The sequence below is a fragment of the Pteropus alecto genome, unplaced genomic scaffold, assembly GCF_000325575.1.
Source record: "Pteropus alecto unplaced genomic scaffold, ASM32557v1 scaffold3, whole genome shotgun sequence".
Taxonomy (NCBI): domain Eukaryota; kingdom Metazoa; phylum Chordata; class Mammalia; order Chiroptera; family Pteropodidae; genus Pteropus; species Pteropus alecto.
In genome coordinates this window covers 47,436,850-47,452,925 of record NW_006442484.1, presented here as the reverse complement: position 1 = coordinate 47,452,925, position 16,076 = coordinate 47,436,850, and the positions used below count along the sequence as shown (strand labels likewise).

Below are 16,076 nucleotides of genomic sequence, written 5' to 3'. Positions count from 1 at the left end.
TCTACATCTATACAAATATTTGCAAATCAACCTTAATGTGGTACCATGTACCAGGTCAGGATAGTTTAGTAGCCAGGCACATGATAGTTGGTATAAGTCTGGCACTGACTTGGACACCTCACTCAACCTCTCAGAACCTCATCCACAAAATGAGGAAGGTAGACCAGATGGTATCCAAGATCCTTTCTGTGACTCTGATTATCCTAGAAGTTAATGTGTTAGTTAAGTCTCAGGTATTGAGACATTAAGAAAACATAATGACAGATACTTCTGGTATCTGTTTGTCACAAAATAGTCTAAGTAATCTGAGACCTTATTTTGAAGGATGGCCATTCTTTACCTCTCAAATTATCATTCTGATTTTATGAAAATCAGCTGATAACCAACTGCCAATTTTAAATACTGCCTACCAATGTATATATATATGTATTTTTTTTTGCCGTAACATTGGTTTGTAACATTATATAAGTTTCAAGTGTACGACACTGTAATTCTACATCTGTAGATATTCCAATGTGCTCACTACCAAAGGTCTAGTTTCCATCTCTTACTGTGCAATTGACCCCCTTCACTCATTTTGCCCTTTCCCCAGCCCCAATATGTTCTTTAATAGAGTGTTAACCATGATTCTTAATTATCTTAAAATTGGAAAGATGATTTTAATCTTGATTCTCAATAAAATAGTAATATACATTTGTAAAGCATATAATTTTAGGAAAATTTATCTCAAGGCTTTCTGGAATTCCTAAAGAAAATCCATCTATTTTAGAAAGAAAATTCTAAAGAATTATGGAAAATAGCTTAAATGATCAAATAACACCCTCCTGCCACAACGCACAGTAATATATGCTGGCACAAAGCACTTTTAGATGTAATATCATCATCAGAGTCCCATATTTAAACTGAAACTTGGGGGCAGATGTATGAGCTAATTTGTTAGGAACAACATTCTACCACCACCCTCAAAAAGAGATTACTAATTTCCTGTTTTCAGTCAGTCATCATACCTTTGCCAGCTGAGGAGAAATGAAGAAAGTTATGATTTATGGGTAGCTTTTAAATTAAAAGTATCTGAAAAACAGAAACTTTTTTGCATTTTACTCATACATGTCAAATGGCCTGTTTTAAGCCAAAAAGAACCGAATAAAAAGCTTCAGCATATTCAACTTCAAGAAATGCATTTTAACCTTTGTTTACTTTATTCCTGGCTTTGAAAAATCTAATCCCTAAACCTTATCATTTCACATTATGTGGCTTGCTCACAAGGACTAATTAGGCATTCTTCTCAAACTTGTTTTTTTGTTTGTTTGTTTGTTAAATTGTACACCTGAATCAAAGTTGTCTTTAATATTTTTTATATAGAGAAACAAATAGTCAGTTGCTGCCCTATTATGGACATTGGAAAATAGAAGTATAGCACTGCTTTATCTAAATATGGTTTCCTTCAAATTTTAAGGGAAAAAACTCCGTAAGTTTTTTCTTCAGTGCTCCCAAAGATTAGAGTGTAAATACAAACTAAACAAACCTACAATTAGCATTTCTAATAGCAAACAATGTACAGTGTAATTTTATATGAATCAGTTAACAAAAATTATATATTCAACAACATTTACTGAAAGGCCACGACGTACAAGGCTATGTGATGTGGGAGTTAAAAAGATGAATAGATGAGCTTTCCATTTGTATGAAAAGCCTTTTAACAGCATTAGTTTTGGGGATTTAACAAGAGAAAATAAAAAACAACCCTTAATGGCTATCAGTCGCATTGAGACTCCCAATGGCATCTGAGCAGTCATTCGAAGGCAGCTAAAGGTTGAAGACTCAGTATCTCAGTGAGCCAGGAAGCCATGGGATATAGCCTCAAACCTAGGCAATAAAATCAGTCTGTCTCCTTCTAAAAAGACTAGAAAAACACATAGCAGCAAATACACAATCATTCTCAGGAGCAATTCAATAGAAATATTAAGTGTGTAGAAAGAGTAATGGTTCGGGCTTGAGAGAAAACAGCAGAATTGTTTAAAGCAGAATTTCCACTGTAATGCCAAAAATCAAAAGGCTGCCTTAATATACTGACACATGGAAGCTCTCGTTTTGATTTTAGAAAACTGAGTTTTATGTATGTTTCTTCTAATCACCAGTCGGGATTAATAATTTTGGTCATATTTTTACTATCTGCCAGATAGTATTTATACACTGAAGATGGCAAAACCAAAGCGTCCAATCCAAAATCCAAAGCATCCAATGGACATATGCTAGTTCCAATTTTCTCTCAGAAAAATAAAACAATTCATAAACTATCATTAAGTAATAGCCACTAAACATTACCAATGTACTAAATGTCGAAGTGAACTAGACCAAGTTGAATTTGAAGGAAACTTTCTATTTGAATATTTATCCATTAACTGAAAAACTAAGAGGCATTTAAGTTTTCTATGGCTACTTTAGTTGTTGTGTGTTTGATGCTACTACTTCAACAGCAGCGATAATGCCCTAATTCCACTGGTGATATCTGGTTAGTCTTCATCAGGAGCCAGAAAAGCTCAGAACACTTAACGTGACAATTGGAGAGTTAGGTTCTAATAGCATACCCATGTTACAGTTAAGGAAATCACTGCAGCAAGTCACTTAACTACCGTGTGCCTCAGTTTCCCATCTCTAAAACGGAGCTAATAAAAGTATTAATCAACAGCATTATTGTGAGGATTAAATGAGTTACTTCAAGTAAAGCACTTAAAACTATGCCTAGCACATAATAAATTGCACATGCACCAGATACCATTATTGTGACTACATTTTCACAACTCATAAGACAAATCTTTTTTACTCATCCTTTCCATATGCTCTTAGTGGGAATAAAAGAATGATTTTAAAAAATGTCTGAAGGACTAGGCTGTTAAAGGATATATGACAAAGGTCTTAAAGCGTTCATATCCCTGAGTCCTTAATATTGCCATTCTAGGGAATAATCAGAGTTGTATACAAAGATCTCTAGACAAGGCCATTCGTCACATGAATGATCATGCCAAAAAACCACCTAACTGCCCAACTAGAATTAAGTAAAACTTGGCAAGTACATAAAATGGAATATTCTGCAGCTGTTAAAAATTACATTTAGTTACAGAGACAGTAAAAAGATCAGTGGTTGCCAGGGGTTGGGGGAGGAAGGGATGAACAGGTGGAGAAAAGAGGATTTTTAGAGCAGTGAAACTATTCTGTATGTTACTATAACGATGGATACAAGTCATTACATATTTGTCAAAACCCATGGAATGTACAACAGCAAGAGGGAACCATAACAGTAAACTATGGACTTAAGGTGATGATGATGTGTCAAAGTAGGTTTGTCGATTGTAAAAAATATCCCACTCTGGTGTGGGGTGTTGACAATGGACATTGAGCTTGTTTAGGGGAAGAGAGTACGTGGGAAATCTCTGTACTCAATTCTGCTGTGAATTTAAAACTGCTCTAAAAAAGAAAGTCTACTTCATGAAGTTTAGAAGAATAATCAATGACAAGAAATATTCATGATACATTGCTGAGTAAAAGAAACCAATTTGCAAAAAATTGAAGAAATATATCCAAATGTTAAAATTTAGCTTCTAGAAGAAATATTATTATAGGTCATTTTAAAACACAGTTTTCTAAGTTTGCAAATTTTTCTAAAATAAACTTGTTTCACTTTTAATACAGTTGAAATTTTTAGGACTTTCCTTTAAAATGTCACCCCACTTTCAATTCAAACCTATTGAAAAAAGGCATATATATTAAATACGAGATAATCACTGACATGAACTGATACATCTAATATCTCCATAAACCAAAAAAATCTCAACAAGTTACTTAAAATCCTGTATCTTTAAGGTATTATACATTTATTCCACAAATATTTATTGAGCACCCGTCCAAGGTCCTGGGAATACAGCACCTAAGCTAGACACTGGAAACAACAACAAATAAACAAATAAGGAAGGAGGCATTCTCAGACAGGGATGCACTGGGGCAGGGGGTGGGGTGGCAATGGACATACTTCAGTGGAGTGCTGGGGAAGACTGCTCTGACATTCGAGCGGACAGAGGAAAGGTGAGCAGGAGCCCATCAAGCAAAGCAGAGGGGAGGAGTGTGCTAAAGAAAGAAAAAGAACAAGCGCCAAGGCCCTGAAGTGGGAATAACCCAGGTTTATTTAAAGAACAGCAAGGAGGCCAGTATGGCTGGTTCAGTGAAAGTTGGGTCTTAACAACTCTGCATCGAAAATGCCTTGAGGTTACTAAATTATTATCTAAAATAATTGGTTAAGAGTCCAGGCTTCGGGGCCACACAGGCTAGGTTCGAATCCAGCTTGGTCACTTCCTTTAAATACACTGTGAGCTGGTCACCTCCTATCTGGACCATGGCTTTTTCGTCTGTAAAATGGAAGTAACAGTATCTACCGCAAGAGCAGTTGCAAGGCTTTAAACAGTAAGATAATCATTTCGAATGCTTCGGAGAATGTTTGGCAGACAAGAAATGCTACGTGAATGGTAGCTGGTCTTAAAAGTGCTCTTAAAACAAACAAACAAAAAAAAAAACCAACTCCTAGAAATGGCACTATTTATACAGAATCACATCAGTATCTCCACAAGCCTAAAAACCTATATCGAATTACATCAATATAAATAGACTATATCCTACCTGACCTTTTGCTTTTTCAGTTACATGCCATGTCCAGAAATTCTACTACATGTTATTTTGTCAAGAAAAGCCAATGAATCCCCAGTGCAATCTCTCTGGTCCCAAGAAAGATAGGGGGAAAGGCTTTTCAGGGTCTTTTTTCAATCCTTACTTTCCTTGACTCTTCTATAATATTTGTGATAGCCCATTTCTCCTCCTAGAAATTCTTTCCAACTTGGGGACTTGACTGTCTGTCTCCAGCCTCTTTATCTAACTGTTCCTTCTCTACCTCAGATTTCTCCTATTCTTCCCATCCTCTAAATATGTCATCAGTTCCTAAATTATCCATGCCCCTCTTACCCACAAAACCTCCTCAAATGCTTCCCCGTCCCTAGAGGTACTCACAGCACTAAATCACATTCTTGGTGTGACACTTACCTCATTACACTTCATATTATACTAAATTATGTCTTATCTTCCCTCATTGGATGGGCAGGTTCTTGAGAGCAGGATCGACAACTTAATTCTCTTTCTTTCTCCCTCAAGACCTAACAAAATCTCTTGAACGTAGTCATTGTTATAAGTAACTAAGTGGGTAAGCATATAAAATACTTTTAATACATTAACATTAAAACAGAGCCTTGCAAATACTGTTGGCAATTTTCTTGTCTTTCTCAAATTAGCTTTTGATTTGTAACAAGGCATAAGATAGATGGCTGTATTTACATTTTACATAATGAATAGTAATATATCTAATTTTCAATTAACATGCTAAAAATAATAACAGTTAGCACTTACACAGCACTTGCTATGTGCCCATTCCAAAAAAAATGTATTTGCATTAACTCACTCTATCCTCCCAACAACCCTTTGTGTTACTATTTTTACATTTTCCATTTCACGAATGAGGTAACGAAGGCAGAGAAGGGTTAAATGACTTATTCAAGATCACACAGCTGGACAAAGTGAGGCCAGGATTTGAACCTGGGCAGCCTCAGCCTCAGTCTGTGCTTGTAATCCAAAGCCTCACCTAAATAGCCATTGACCTAATTCTACATAAAAATCTAATTCTACATAAGCATTTTTGAACTTATTTAGAAGTTTTTATGGAAACTTGTTATTCATAAGTAATATATTTTTTCTGTAACATTAAACAAACTATATCACAGTTCTGGTTAAAATATACTTATACAATGTACTAATGCATATTTATAATGTCAATTTTGTATTAAATTCGTATTTATACTGTATTAAATATTATAATATCCTAAGTTATTTTATCCTACTTCCGAACGCTTAAAGGTGTTACCAGTCTAACATGGAATCTTCCTGATTAACTATCTTGGGAAATTTATATTTCCATATAAATATTTCTCTATTCTATATCAATTTTTTAATTAAAAAGCTAAAAATTTTTGTAAATATGTAACATAAATCACACTAATGCTACTTAGCACTAGGTGTCATAGAAGACAACCACAATAATGTTACAATCTTGTTGAAAATTACAATTTAATGTTAGGTTTTAGAAGCTATACTTAGTCTTAATTAATTTCTTACCACTGGAAAATAATGTCTACTATGACAAAGTCCACTTAATTATCAGATGTTGTTATATGTAAAGCTTTTAAGTTAATAAACCCAAATAGAGTGATGGAGAATTCTACTATTAAAATGCAAAGCAAACTTTTAATCAACAAAATTCTTAAAATGTGATTAGCCACTGCTGGTAGTCCTGATTTCTCAGTCGTTAATTTAAAAAAAAAAATTGTTTCCGTCTTTGCCTGACTAAAAGTAAAAACATCCAAGAGTGCTCAAAAGTAAAATCCCATTAACTTTAACTATAAAAATAATCTTCCCAAACCAGACATTTTTTTTTTTTTTGTCCTTTAAAAGAGTGTAAAGATAATGTACATAGCTTAGACTCTAAAAGGTTCATTCCCCAGGTCCTTTTCCTTGCTGTTCCCTCTGCAAAGAAAAGATCTGCACCCAGACTTTTTCTGACCCTTCCCATCATTCAGGCTCAGCTCAACCTAGCCAGGCCTTGCTTGGCCGCCCCAAGAAACCTACTCTTATGGTGTGAACTGTGTCTCCCAAAAAGATATATTGAAGTCCTATCCCCAACACCTCAGAATGTGACCATATTTGGAAACAGCGCTGTTACAAGGTAATTAGTTACGATGAGGTCATACTGGAGTAAGGGTTAGTCCTTAATCCATTAGGACTAGTGTCATCATGGGAGGAGGAGATGTGAACACACACAAAGACTCAAGGAAGGAAGCCATGTGAAGGAAGCAGAGACTGGAGTTATGCTAACCACAAGTCAAGGAATTCCTGGGGCTGCCAGAAGGTGGAAGAGGAAAGGAAGGATCCATCTTGATTTTGGACTTCTAGCCTCCAGTACTGTGAAAGTATACATTTCTTTTGTTTTATGCCACCCAGTTCATGGTACTTTGTTATGGCAGCCCCAGGAAACTAATAACCCACCACCACCAACTGCTCTTGCCCCATCAGTCACTTTTACTGTCATCATAGTTAATAGTATCTAAAACAGCAATGTTCTTTTACTGATTGTCTCCCTTCATTAGAATCTCAGTTCTAGGAGAGCAGGGGCTTTTTCCGATGTCAAAGCACAGAGCCTGGCACACAGAAGGTGCTCAAGAAGATAATAGGATTAAAGAATATCAGAACATTCAGAGCAACTATACTCTCCTATATTCTAATAACAATGTCTAGTACCAGATTTATTTAGCCCTGAGTGAGACTTCGTACCATCTTAACTATCTGGCACTATCTGGGAAAAAAATCCTATGATCTGAAGAAAAACAGCTTCAGCAAAATGAGAGGCAAGAAGCATTCCTGACTACTTCACAGATGTGTCTGAAATAAATTTATTTTTTCAACCAATGTTTCCTATGTGTCAGGAGGGAGACTCATCTCCTAGAAGGGCAGCGTGCAGAGGGGTCAGAAGCCCGATGGCAAATGGAAGGAGAAAGCAAAAGATCTTCAAGAAACACAAGTCAGTTAGAAGACAAAGGAGAAGAATTCTGAGGTTATTTGGAAAGGGAGCAACTGGCGCCCCATAGTCAAAGCCATCGTTAGTGTAGGTATGAACACCCACAAGCATTCTTAGTCTCTGTAGGGGGCTCTCAGGTGTTGGGGTCTCTATATGCAATTTTTTAAAAGTTAAGTATATAAAACATTCTAGAAAGATTTCCATTTTTTAAAAAAAGGTTTGAAATTAAGGGAGGAAAGGTTCATGTTTAATGGGGGTGTCACTTGTGGGGATTACTTCTTTCCTTGATGATCCAGAAAAATGAGGAGCTAAGAACAGGGAAATGTGCTCTGAGGGAACCAACCAGATGCCCAACAGAATGGAGGTCGAAGGAGCTTTAAAGACAGAAAGGAACAGTAATGGGGCCTGGCCCCCAAAAAGGAGCCCCCCCACACTAGGGGAGACAAAATATACAAGGAAGCAACCAAAGAAAAACACACAGTGAAATGGGGGAATGAGAAGAAGCTGCAGAGTTGTATGGGATAGTGAGTGCCATGGTGTTTTATGAAGGATGAGGGGTGACGGTGCTAGAAGGAAGGAATGTTCCAGAAGAGGGAGACTGGTGCGGAAAGGGCAATGGCAGGACAACGGGGGCTGAGAGGGAACAAAAGGCCTCTGGGTTGGGGAGAGGGAAGGGTAGCACCCTTGGAAGCATCTGACCTTGGTGACTGATGCCTGCTTTACCCCAAATTGGTCAGAAATTAAGATTTACTACTTGGAAGTTCCACATATGATAAACTAATTTTGCAAAAACCATAATGTTGACCATTAAAAAAAAATACTATTAAAATGTAATACGATGTTATTTGTATTTGATTTCCAAGGTACTTCTGAATTTTATAGCACCACAGGGCAGGTTAGCATGAAATCAGTCATCGCTGGACCAGTCTACAGAGAAAATGTAGTTATTTTGGTTTTCTGGTTATTTGTTTTCTAGGTAATTGGAAATTTAATGTAATGATTAACAACTGTACTTTCTGTCTACATAAGACTTAACAGTTCTCTAAGTGTTTTCACATACTAATGTGAAATGTGATCATCCCAGTGACCATTTTACCCTCATTTAGCAGATGAGGCTCCCAGAGGTTACTGGCCTAGGGTGAGCTGCTTAGTAAGAAGAGAGGCTGGGGAAAGAACTTGGGTAGCCATGATCCCTACTCAAAGGCTCTTCCTGTCAAATATATACTGCTTCTCCAAACGAAAAAAAAAAAAAAAAGTGTATTACAAGATTGCAAGATAACAGGCTATTTTCACAGAAGGATATATTGAAAAAAAGAAATTAAATGTGTGTGGCAAGAAGCAGCAGTTTAGCACAATATTGTTATTACATGTATTTACTATATGCTGCTAATCTCTTAAATGCAGTTATATGTTCATTCATGTCAGATAAAACCTGCTCCCAAAATTCTAGTAGGAATTAGATATATTAGATACAGTAGTTAAGGATCCAATACATCTTGAAGTTTCAACAGCCCTGGGAAGTTATAGAAAGGGTTTTCTAGCTACTCCCACACATCCTCCACAAAGCCAAGCTCCCAAAGGTCATTCTAGTGCCTCCTCTTCTGTGATGAGCTTTTCTGACCCTTCCCCATCCACCTCTAGCAATCTTTGCTCTTCAAATCACTCTGCTTGGACACCTAAAGCTTCCCTGCTGCTACAAGGTTGCTGCCTATTCCTCCTCATTTCCAAATAAACTTGTTTGAAAAAGAACATAGCCATTAAAATGTCAGAACTTCTGCAGAGAAAAGAAATATCTGTTACTTACTTTATTCATTAATTAGGACACATATCTAATCCTAAATTCGTGCCTAGAGGTTAAAAGAAAGAGACTGGCACAACGTTTTCCCCTGTATATTTTGTCAGTGTTATTCTTGACTTAAAACTACCAATTCCAAACGAAGGGCTATATCTACTAACTTTGCATAAATATGTATTAATGATGATAACTAAACTATTTTTATTTCTTTGGGGGAAAATTAGTTTGTAGCACGATATCTCTGGTCGTGCTTGGAAAGTTTTTTATTTTCTTCAATGTAACTCATAATTCTTCATATCATTGTTTATTAAATTCGTATCAGCATATAATTACTGTTCCCAAAGCTATGACCCACCAAGCATTAAGTTGTTACCTCGGCTTTTTCCATCTTACTATTGTGTGCCTTAATATTCGGTACCCTTTTGTGGGCCCTTGGAGGACAAAGGTACAATGAAACAATCATTCTTATGAAAGCATGTGTCTAAGAGCAGAATACCATAAAAAGTTTTAGAAGTTATTATAAAAATATTCCAGGCAATAGATATTTCAGGAGATGAAGGGGATAATCTCATCATAAAAGTAGGAAGACGGAAGAGATACGTGATTCCCAGCACAGGCTCCCAAAACCAAGGCCACTTTTTTAAAAATGCAGATCCTAGACACCATACCAAACCTCAGGGGTAGCAGAGGATTTCAAGGCTGTGACCCATAAAATAACATTTTTCTCTGTCTTATCATTGTAAGCTACATCTGATGAAGTTGGAGCTAGAAATTAATATCATCGCAATTTCTGTGCTCTTTCACCACCTTCTTCAATGTCTGTTCTCCCTGAATCCTCCTCCCCTCTCAGGTCCTAATCAATGTCCCCTCAGTCTCCCTCCCAGTAAGAGCAGTTAGCTGGAAGCACCATGGCAAGGACAAGGCAACTGCTTCTAGTTTCCCTCCTCCTTGAATGTTAGCCTGTGAGGGTAGTAGTGAGGGTGAGTCTTTATGGCAACTACCATGGTGTTATATCAATACACAATGGGACCCAAAGTTGCAAAGGAACATTATTGGTTACAACTACTTAACATTCTTGATCAGTACAAGTGAGCCTCAAAAAATTTAAAAATTATCTTGGTTCGAATAGATAATACTTCACATATTTAAAACTTCAAACAGTAGTAAAGGGTGTACTAAATAAGTGTCCCACCCATCCCCGGCCCAACCACCCAGCTCTCTTCCCCAGAGGCAATCACTATTACCTGTTTCTTGGGTCACCTTCCAGAGACAGTCTTAACAGATACAAGCATAAACACATATTTCACAGCAATGGCTATATACTACTCTGCACCTTGATTTGTTCCCTTATATCTCAGAGATCACTCCATGTTGGCAAATACAGAATGATCACATTCCTTTTAACAGCTACCTAGTTTTATTTCTGCTCCTTATTTAACCAGTCCCATACTGACAGACATTTAGCTTCCTCTAAATCTTTTCTCATTACAGATACTGCTGCAATGGATGTCGTTGTGCAAATTCATTTTGTGATGTACAAGTATATCTGTTGAAAATTTTCTTAGATTTCCTGGGGTGAGAAGTTAGGTAAATTTTTAATTATGGCAATATTTCCAAATTGCTACTAGATGCTAGACCATTTTGTACCCCTATCAAGAATGTATGAGCCTGCCAGTGTCCCCCAAAGCCTCACCATCAGAAGGTATTAACAAATGTCAAGATCTGTGCCAATTTAATACTAGTTAAAAATTATATTTCTTTTATCCTGAGTTGAACATAATTTCACATTTGTAAGTACCATTTGCAATCGCTTCTCTGTGAACTGTTTGTTCCTTGCCTTTGCCTCCTTTTCTATTAGATTAACTGTCATTTTTCTCATTGATACATCAGAGCTCTTTGATATTAGTTACTCCTTGTCTATGACACTTTATAGTTTTTTCCTAGTGTGGTGATGTTTATCTCCTGCCTGTACACATACTACCTTTTCTTAAATGAAGTTTCATTTATCAATCTTTTATCTACCCCTTCTGTATTCTTCAAGATTTTTAAAAGCTTTTTTTTTTTTTTAAGTGTAGAGACAGACATCTCCCCTAATATCTGATCTCCATAAGCCTTCTGATTGATACTTTTATTTCCTCTGTTGGTACTTCTTTAAATGAGGCTGGAAGACAAGCTGAGATATAATATCCATCTACTTCCAGCCCTGACCTTCCTAGTCCATTATTCTGAGTTCTTGTGAATTTTGGCCTCTCCTTCTCTCTTGCTTTCTTCATGGAGTTCAACATGAACCCTACATTTGCTTGCCCTACCTTTGAGATCATATTCTTTTTATAGTTCTTGCTTCAATTTGAAGTTTACTGAGATCAAAAAGAATTTCATTAATGTCTTTTCATAATCAACATGCCATTCAAACTGTGCTACTTTTTCTATTCTAGGGAAATTATGCAACAAAAACTGTTCAGATTGTTGCCTGATGGGGTGAGAATATGCAAAAACTTATCTAGCTGCTACAGATAAACAGAAAGCAAAAATGGTATCTTACTTTAACATAAAAAGAGACTTTAGACTTTACCTCCAAAACAAAACCTTTTAAAAACAAAACCTTTTTATTTTAATGGTCTCTTAGATAATTTATTCTTCAAACTTTAATAGTTGACAACATTGTATTATGTATTAAAAATATCAAGGTAAGGAGATGTGAAATAAAGCTATTACTGGAAATTGAGGCCAGGTTTATTTTAGGTTTGATTTTTGAAAAATAGATTCTAAAAATATAGTGCTGTTGTTCTCTCTTCTACTTCCACACTCTTTTCAAAAAGGTGGAGAGGTCTGTCTCAAGAGCTTCAGTGAGAACTGCCTTGATAAGATGCAAGATAAAAAAACAAAAGTTAATGTTCCACTTCTGACTCAATTTCCTCTACACTTTGATTTTCTCTCATATTAGTATATAGAAACAGAATGACAAAGGAAAAGAGATAGAAAAATATACAGCTCAAGATAATTTATGGGTATCAAAACAGCAAACACCAAAAAAATGTAAATACTGATTTCTGTAGCATTTATTCTTCTCATCATACCCTCAAAAACAAAGCCTTTTCTTTAAAAACCTAAGAAAAAATTTAAACATATGTATGATTTCACTTTCTACACTAGCCACTTGCGTAGAATGATAGAAAGGAAGCTTAAAATCCCACTGAGGAGGTTGCTATTGGGTCATTTTCTCATTCACTTACCCATAATTTAGGGACAAACTTTATTTTCTGTTACCACCAACAGAAGTAAATTGTTTGGCACATTATCTCCTAGCTATATTTGCACATGGGACTAGCATCTCACGGGGAAATCTCTGGGCCTCAGTTTTCCCACCTGAAAATGGGAGAGGTCAGAATACAAGTTTTTTAAAACCCTTTTCAGCTCTAACATCTTATGAATCTAATATAAAGGTTATTCACACAGGCATCAGCACTTAAAGCAAATATGAGTATTTCCAGTGTTTGGATATTTTCTTCATATATTTCATAAATTGATATATAGCTTTTCTTGAACAGAAAAACAAAATCCATCATATCAAAAGAAGATAATTTTTGTGTCTGAATCATGATTTCTTTGTACTGTCTCATAACACTGGTGAAATATATTCATATGATAACATGCCAATATTTTACTTAAATGTTTTTTACTTATTTAAACTTATTTTTACTTATTTAAACTTATTTTCTTATTTACTTAAATTTATTAAGTTTAAGAGCTGAGTTATATACTTAATGCTCTCTGTAACCCAGTTTTCCCTTAGATAGTCCTGAATATTAAGCTACTGAGATAGTCCTGAATATTAAGCTACTTGGGTTTCCTAGCTCTGCCTTTTGTCAGCTTACCATATAGATTTTCCTATCAGAAGGAATTCCCTGTTTAGTTTTCTCCAAATGGAGAACTCTCATCTCAATCAGCAGCCTTCTAACCAGGTGCCCTGCCTTGGGTCTCACCCCTCCAATACCACCTCCCCTCTGGCAAATCCATCAGTTCCCTAGACTTTATGAACCTTCTGAGTGGTTCACTGTTGGAAAATTTTACCATGGCTTCCTCTACTTCTATTCAATCCATTTCCTCTGTCTGAGATGACCTTCCTCTTCTCAGCAAGGCCACTTCCTGCTCATCCTTCCTGTAAGTCTCTCCCATGAACTCTTAGCAACTCATGACTATATTCAGGGACTGCTTCCTCATTCCTCAGTTGTCACTTTGTAGGTCTTTTGGTACAGTAGCCTGCTCTGCCTTCTGATGACTCTGTATTACCCTTATTTTCTTTTTCCTTAAAACTTTAAAATTATCACTGATCCGTGCATCACTCTTTTTTTTTTTAAATATGATTACCTATGAACTTATCACCAAACCCAAGTATTCTATCATTACCAATAACTTACATCCACCTATGTGTTCCTCCCCATGCCATCCTCCTGGTCCTCTCAAAAGACAACAGCTATCCCAAGTTTAAGTTCATCATTCTCTTGCCTTTTTAAAAAAAAATGTGTATTTCAACACACACACACGCACACACACACACACACACACACACACATAAATGCTTCTTTCTATTTGATGATTTGTGTTTGCTTGTTTCCCTGGGTTCTGTAAATTAGTACAACAATTTTGGAAAATAATTTAATATCTAGTAAGTTGATATTCACCTTGGTATTTACCCAAGAGAAACACTTGCACATGTGCTCCGGGAAACATGAATGATCACAGCAGCACTCTTTGCAATTTTTTTAAGTGGGGCGGGGGGAGCGGGGGAAGGCCATTGGCAGGAGAACAGGAAAACATTTTGTGTTATAAACACATAATGGATGAATCTTAGTGACATAATGTTGAATGCGGCTGGGGTAAGGGGAGTCCCAAAAGCCTACACATAGTATGAGACTTTTTTCAACATTAAAAACAAACTCAGAAAAAAATTATAATTACTACTTAACCTTTGAAGTAAAAAAAAAAAATCCTCATTTTAAGAATTCATGCTTTATCCTCCTAAACTAGACTATAAACTCCTAAGAGGAGGGACATCTTTTTATTTGTGTCTCCCACATGCCCAAACCAGTGTCTTGAACAGGTGGTGCTCAATAAGTAATCATCCATTGAATGATTAGTGAATGCTACCTAACCCTGGCATTTTAATAAAATTTAAATCTCTCTTATGCCACAGTTTCATGAATAAAGTCATATAAAACTTTTATCTACTTATGCATTAACTGAACCACAAACATTTCATCCTGGAAAGAGTTTATTTACCTTCCCTCTTGGACTAAAGTTAATGTAAGGTTAAAGCAATCCAGGGACAAGAAAACTTATACTATGCAATCTTGTAAAAGTCCAACAGAATCACATTATACTATAACCAAGAGATATGTGATAAACTATCATAATTGAGATATCCCAAAAGGAATGCATCCGCTGAATGCATAGTTACCAACATCAAATTGAAAATGAGCAAAAGCAGGATTTTTAGGCTTTCTAAAAGCAAAGATTGTAATTTCAAAATATTTTGTTTCTACTTTAAGAAAAAATATTTTAGGGGGAAACACAAAATCCAGAGATAAAAGAATAATAGGAATAATATTCCACCAATCAGAGCCTTCCTTATAACCCAATGAGGGCTATGCATATTCTCTGTAGGTGATGATAGCGGAGTTACGCTGCAGCTTCCTACGACCTTGGGAACTCTGCTCATTCTGAGTTACTGTGAGGTCTTCTGTTTCATTTATTATTAGTCTTTGTATCTGCAATGCTGTAGCATTTGATAGAAATATCAGCATTGTGAGCCTGAGTACCTAAAACTGTAGAAATGCTTCCAAAAACCAAAGAGAGTGGGGTAATATAGTCGAGAGGAAAACAAAGTTAAGGATATTAAGATGGGATATTTTTAAATTTTACCTTTGAAGAAAGACCACATTTATTCATCAGTTCTGTGATATACAACCATCCATTAGCATGCAATTTTTAAATTAAAAAAAAAAACGTTCAAGAAAAATTATTTTATTTGGAAAATATCACAACCGAATATGATACACAATTTGCTAAAACTAGTCCAGTGATTTAAAAATGGAAATTCTAAAAGAGAAAAAGCCTATAGGACTGTGTCCGGGAGAAAGAAATAATCTGGCAACCCACTAGATTCACTTAGTTTCGTGTCATTTGCTTCACGTCCATTATGTAATGCTTTCCCCTGCTTTAGGTCTCTATGTTTAAGCTACCATTCAGGTATATCACAGAACTGCCACAAAATCATGATAGGTCATAACTTTCGAAAAAAAAGAGGAAAAAAAGCTTAAAAGGTGTCGTGCAGAGATGTGTCTATAACATTAGAGGTTTTTAAAAGATCTGCTGGTGTCATTACTTCTTCCCGGCTTCCTGCCCAGGTCTCCCATCCCTTCCTCCCCCAACAACCCCGGTGACACGATCTGCCGGCAGTTCCCAGCTGGATGCAAGGGAAGCACGTTTTGACTGCAATGCAAACCCTGTCCCAGTCTGAACCAGAGAAGGCAGAATCGGCCCTGGCTGGGGTGTGGACGAAAGCTGCAGGGAAGGCTGCAGGGGCGCCAGCAGCGAGAGGGAAGGGGTGCCCCGCGA

The 16,076-nt window shown here is 36.4% G+C and overlaps 1 protein-coding gene across 1 annotated transcript in view; it reads right to left on the bottom strand.

The window, feature by feature from the left end:
* OSBPL6 (oxysterol binding protein like 6) overlaps nucleotides 1-16,076 on the bottom strand; it is a 182,973-nt gene that overhangs the window by 166,188 nt on the left and 709 nt on the right. The gene's annotated exons all lie outside the window — the stretch shown is intronic.